This window comes from Gasterosteus aculeatus, chromosome 5 (genome assembly GCF_964276395.1).
Source record: "Gasterosteus aculeatus chromosome 5, fGasAcu3.hap1.1, whole genome shotgun sequence".
NCBI classification, from domain to species: Eukaryota; Metazoa; Chordata; class Actinopteri; order Perciformes; family Gasterosteidae; genus Gasterosteus; species Gasterosteus aculeatus.
This window is the reverse complement of record NC_135692.1, coordinates 169238-174970: the sequence shown is the minus strand read 5'-3', so window position 1 is coordinate 174970 and position 5733 is coordinate 169238. Positions and strand designations below refer to the sequence as shown.

Sequence of the window (5733 nt, the reverse complement as noted above, 5' to 3'; positions counted from 1 at the left end):
TGGTTTAACACTAGTTATCAAAGTGTCGGCACTCTGTAAGAAACTCATCTGTCATGAGTGTAATTAAGAGCTGTCGGTGCTGCAGCCTCTAATGAATTGCAGGAGGATAAATAATGGCTTTAAGATGGTGACTTGTGGCAAATTGAACAGTTATTCTCACTGCCCCAGGAAATTACGTCAGATATCTACGTGAATTGATAGTTTGTGATGTTTTGATCCACCAAAATTGGTGCTGCTTTTAAGCTGCTTTTAAGATCGCATATGATTGGCTCGAGGAAGTAGATCATGTTTTAAAAAGTGTGTCAATGAATCTGTGCGTGTGTGCGCTCAGCACCTCGACTAGGGACCCACACCAGGTGACTGGGCCTGATTCCATTAAGCAGCCAGTAATTTGGCCCACGCTTAATCAAATCAACTTTAATACCTCCAATCAAATTACAGCAGCCTCCTGTGTCCCATCATACTGAGCCAGAGAAGAAGATGGAATGAAGGAGGGACAGGGAAATCAGAGTACAACAAATAGAATATGGCATCTTGTGGAGATTGGCAGTAAATTGGTTGTAGCCACATGTGTTGAAGATTACTGAATTAAGAGCGAATAAAATAATCGGTTGGTGGAGATAATTTCAGTAGGAAGGAGAGCGAAAAAAGGATGCAGATGAGAAACAACAAAGCAGTTTGAAGTGGCTGTGTGTGTGTGTGTGTGTGTGTGTGGGGGGGGGGGGTGAGTGAGATAGAAAGCAAGACACTACAGCAAAGAGGACATTGATTCTTCTTTTCAGGAAAGTGCACCAAGGAGTAACAATTTTTTCTCACTCCTTACCAGATGCCCAAACCACCTCAATAGTAAGGAAATGAAATATCCTTATGTCCCTACACACATTGTGGGACAGGTGGCTAAATCTATCTTTTTGTCACCTAAGTTATTGTGCACCTGTATGGTCATCTAAAGAAAGTACAAACTGCCCAAAACTGTCACAGTTTGGGTTTGTTTCCGGGTTATTCAGTAGTTTTCTGCCTCTTGTTTCCCTGGGTAACTTTCACTTCCTGCCTTGTCCTGTCATCCCCTGTGATTGTCTGATTGTTTCCACCTGTGTCCAATCACCTGGACCTTCCCAGCGTATTTAAGCCCTGTGTGTCTTTTGTCCCTTGCCGTGTCATTGAATGTATGTATGTCATTCTCTGAATGTCGTGTGAGTTCCTGGTCCCCGTCTGCGTTTTTGCCTCTTTTTTTTTGATCTTGACGATTAGTCTTTTTGTTGTCAAGGCTGCGTTTGGGTCCTGCCTCTGCCTGTACATCGTTCCTGACAAAAACAGAGCTGCCAGGTTTACATTGTCCCATAACAATAAACACGATCAGTGTGCACCGTCGTGTCTCATAGTTCACTGTAGAGAACAGGCTGGTTTTCAATACAACTACATTTTTCAGAAATAGTTGTCTTGTTTTCTTTTATATAAACAAAATTCTTAGGCGCGATCAGGTTCATTCTCATTTGACTCAATCAGCTGACGATGGCCAGATGATGTTACCACACCCAAAATTGAATGCTTGAAAGAGACACTGCATGAAAAGTGGGTTTTCAGGAAACATTTATTAGCCAAAATATGTCAAACATACAAGGAATTTGTCTTGGCGGTTAGTGCGCGACAGTAGACAGACAAGACAACAGTGCACAAGTAATAAAATAAAGTGGAATGAAATGCTAATGCAATGGGTTAGTAGAATAAGGCTAAGGCTATGGGTTAGTATAAAACAAGGGAATAAAGTTAAAAAGAAAAATATTAAGCATAAAGTGCACTAACAAACAAGTAACAGACAAGAGACAAAGTGACAAGTGACAACAAAGTGATGAATTGCAGTTAAAGTGGCATGTGCAGTGTGAAGGGGAGTGACCGGTGGAATGTTATAGTCAGGCAGTGGGGGTCCGGCTCTGTTGATGAGCCCGACTGCTGACGGGAAGAAACTGTTCGTGTGGCGGGAGGTCTTAGTCCTGATGGACCTCAGCCTCCTGCCAGATGGAAGGGGCACAAACAGTTTTTGTCCGGGGTGAGAGGTGTCGGCCGCGATCTTTTTAGCTCGCTTCAGAGACCTGGAAGCGAACAAGTCCTGCAGGGACGGCAGATTTCAGCCGATCACCCTCTCTGCAGAGCGGATGACCCGCTGAAGCCTGCCCTTGTCCTTGGCTGTGGCTGCAGCGTACCAGACGGTGATGGAGGAGCAGAGGATGGACTCCGTGATGGCCGTGTAGAAGTGGACCATCATCGTCTTTGGCAGGTTGAATTTCTTCAGCTGCCTCAGGAAGAACAACCTCTGCTGAGCCTTCTTGGTGATCGACTCGTCCCCACCAGAGATCAGTCCAATGAGGGTGGTGTCATCCGCAAACTTCAAGAGCTTGACGGACTGGTGGCTGGAGGTGCAGCTGTTGGTGTACAGGGAGAAGAGCAGAGGGGAAAGAACGCAGCCTTGGGGGGAACCGGTGCTGATGGTCCGAGAGGCTGAGACATGTTTCCCCAGATTCACGCGCTGCTTCCTGTCAGACAGAAAGTCAGTGATCCACTTGCAGGTGGAGTCGGGCACGTGCAGCTGGGAGAGTTTGTCCTGCAGCAGAGACGGGATGATGGTGTTGAAAGCAGAGCTGAAGTCCACAAACAGGATCCTGGGCTTCTTGGGGACAGGGATGATGGTGGAGGCCTTGAAGCAGGCTGGTACGTGGCATGTCTCCAGGGAGGTGTTGAAGATGTCAGTGAACACCGGAGACAGCTGGTCAGCACAATGCTTCAGGGAGTAAGGGGAGACTGAGTCCGGACCGGCTGCCTTACGGGGATTTAGTCTTCTAAAGAGCCGGTTAACGTCTCTCTCCAGAATAGAGAGGGTCGGCATACTGGCATTTTCGGCAGTATGCAACACCGTAGATTGTCGTGGAATTTCAGGTTTACGGCTGTTCACGTCAATTTGCGGGCAACGCCGAAAACTGCCGTAAATTGTCAGAAATTGACGTGGGCCTCCCTTGGCAGTTGTCCCCCATGACCCCCCTCTTCCTAATTCTAGGGGAGGCTTTGACATGTAAATAAATGCTGTGAGCTATACAAATGCAAATAAGGGTCGCAGAGGGAGTTTAAGCCCAGATGACATTTTTTTAAAAGGTAAGAAAATCTCTGGTACAAATAGATGAGGCTCAGTAGCCTAATTATAGACTCTTACATTTAAGCTTGAATTGATTTATTTAATTCAAATATGCTAGATTACTGTGTACGCCATTAGCAACGGCAAATGTTATGTAAAAAAGATACACAAAATAACTTCTTTAAAAGATGAGTTTTAATCAAGGTAAAATGAGCATTCCATGCAAACAACATTTGAATCCGAATGAGGGGTCTGCAGAGATCACAGTCTCCTAGAGCTCAACTACAGTGCATAGTGGCAGGACTACAGTGAGCTTTTCTTTGGTCTTACTTAAATGCACAGAGGATGTATTAACCACACATCTTCTAGCAATGCGCTCAACTGGCCGAAATGATGCTGGGTATGACGTGTCTGTTCCCTGCAAGCCCCAAACTTCTATTGGCTTTCTATAAAAATGTCTGTCCGGGTGGAGATGAAGCCAGGAAACTTGTGCAAGAACATGTTTAAATGCCGTACCCTTTGACACAACATTACCAACTATAAACTGCTTTATAATGGCTGGTCGTAGTTCTGCTAGAGGGTCAAGGACGGGTTCCTCAAAACTGTTAGTGTTTCCACATCACTTAGCATGAACATATGCTGACCTTTCTGCTCTGCATCTATCGATTGAGTAAGTTACATTCATATATGTTACCCGTTTACATGTCATGGCAAAACATTCAACCTCAGTGACACAAGGGTACATCTGATGATACATTGACAGACATGCAATGTTGACAGACTCAAGATTGTCTGGTGGAATGGAGAAAGAGGCACCACTGTACAGTTTTCTAGGGAAAGTCGTTCATTGCTTTACATAAAGCATATCAGCTGTTTCAAAGTCACAACCATTTGTCTTCCTAAAATACTGGTCCTTCCGTATAACAATAACCTCGTATGTGATTGGAAGACCCTTAGACTCCTCGTCCAATCATGTGTGAGGTCATAGGCATGACTCAGACAAAAGTACTTGCAAGACGAGCATAGAAACAGACACGTGTGTGTGTGTTACTATATTCAGAAGAACTGTATCTCCAGTTCCTTTGTTTGGTTTTTGCTGCTTCGTGAATAATGGCTGGACGACGTCTCGCGTTCAACTCTCCTTCAACTCCTCTCCGCGGTCACCAACTTTCGGCCAGTCCGCAGACAGACGAGAAGAAGCTGCTGAATGCTCTCAGTGGATCGTCTCGTCAACTCCAACAACAAACTGCCGATATCAACGAGCGGTTCGCTCCACTGGAGCGTTCGGGACTCTCCAGGTTGTTGTCCATAGAGGAGAGGTTGGCGGCTCTGGAGGAACTGACTCAAAGAAGAGGAGACGGGCGCACAATCCCACGATAGCGTTAAGAATACGTTCGATGACTTTAAGCTAAGCTAAAAGTAGCGTAGCCTCAAACGAAAGCTAAGAGTAGCCTAGTAGCCTTACAAGTGAGCAGAAACGGCTTTATTAAAGTGTATTTTCTTTGCCGTGTCGTTTACAGGAACCGGTGCGCCGTCTTCACAACTCCGAGACGAACTACAGGCGCTACGAACCGGAGCAAGGGTAAGATTTACAGAATATGCTTTCATTCTGCGCTATAAGGGAATATATACGTATGTATACCGATCATAACTGTACATTTTGTTTTCACAGACTAATCTCGCCTCATAATGAGGCGGTGACCTCGTATTTGCTCCGGGAAAAGTCCAGATTTAGACGACGTCATTGTGTGTAAGTGACACTGTTTCTCCTTCCTTGTTAAATGTTACTGTGACTTGATTTTGATTTTTTTTAAATTCATACCACACTCATTTAATTGCTTTCCAGCCGCCTGTGAGATGTATTTTGAGACGTACGCAGGAGCTTCAGGTTTTCCCAGCCGGACACTCATTGCGAGCGGAAGCTGCGAAGGATTCAGCGCGGAGTCGAGCGAGAAGAAAGAGGGTCAGAGTTTATTTGCTGACTTGTTTCAGGTGCATTGATCGATGTGTTGTGTCCGTACGCATCGCACAGTACTGATTCATTGTTGTTTTTACAGCTGCTGGAATCGAGACAAAGTGCGCTGGCTGATGACGAGGTGGAACTCTGGAAATCCGCCACCATGGAGCTCACGTCGGACGGAGGGGACGGCGTTGTTGGCGGGGTCTCGGGGTGGATTGTACGGTCGCCACACACACGAGGCGCCTGCACAACAGACCTGCCTCGTAAAACACGGCGCCAGTGACGATCTACAACCCCGAGGAGGCAAACGGACAGTTTACTGAGCTGTACTTTTTTAAACCGCCTTTACCCAAGTGTGGGCAGATCCTCACTTTGTATGTAGTTGTTGTTTGTATGTTGTTAATAAAGTTCTTTCTTTGCATAAACATGTTCCTGGCAAATATTAATTTTCTCTACATATTCATTGATGTCCTGGTTGGTATCCTAATAATAGTTAGTAGCCTACATAGGATAACAATGAAATGAATATACAGCATAATATGAATATATAAATAAAATGAGGCGGGTGACCAATAGCGACAGATCTTCATATGCTAATTAGGGCAATTCGCACCTCCGCCAGGTCTCCACATACGTCATGGTTCGTTTC

General features: G+C 45.4%; 1 long non-coding RNA gene across 1 annotated transcript; it reads left to right on the top strand.

Moving 5' to 3' along the window:
* The first annotated feature begins 4643 nt into the window (after positions 1-4643).
* Positions 4644-5386, top strand: LOC144407976 (uncharacterized). Its single transcript, XR_013467710.1, has 4 exons — positions 4644-4706; positions 4797-4874; positions 4971-5087; positions 5182-5386. It is a non-coding gene; the product is annotated as an uncharacterized LOC144407976 (long non-coding RNA).
* Positions 5387-5733: the final 347 nt, after the last annotated feature.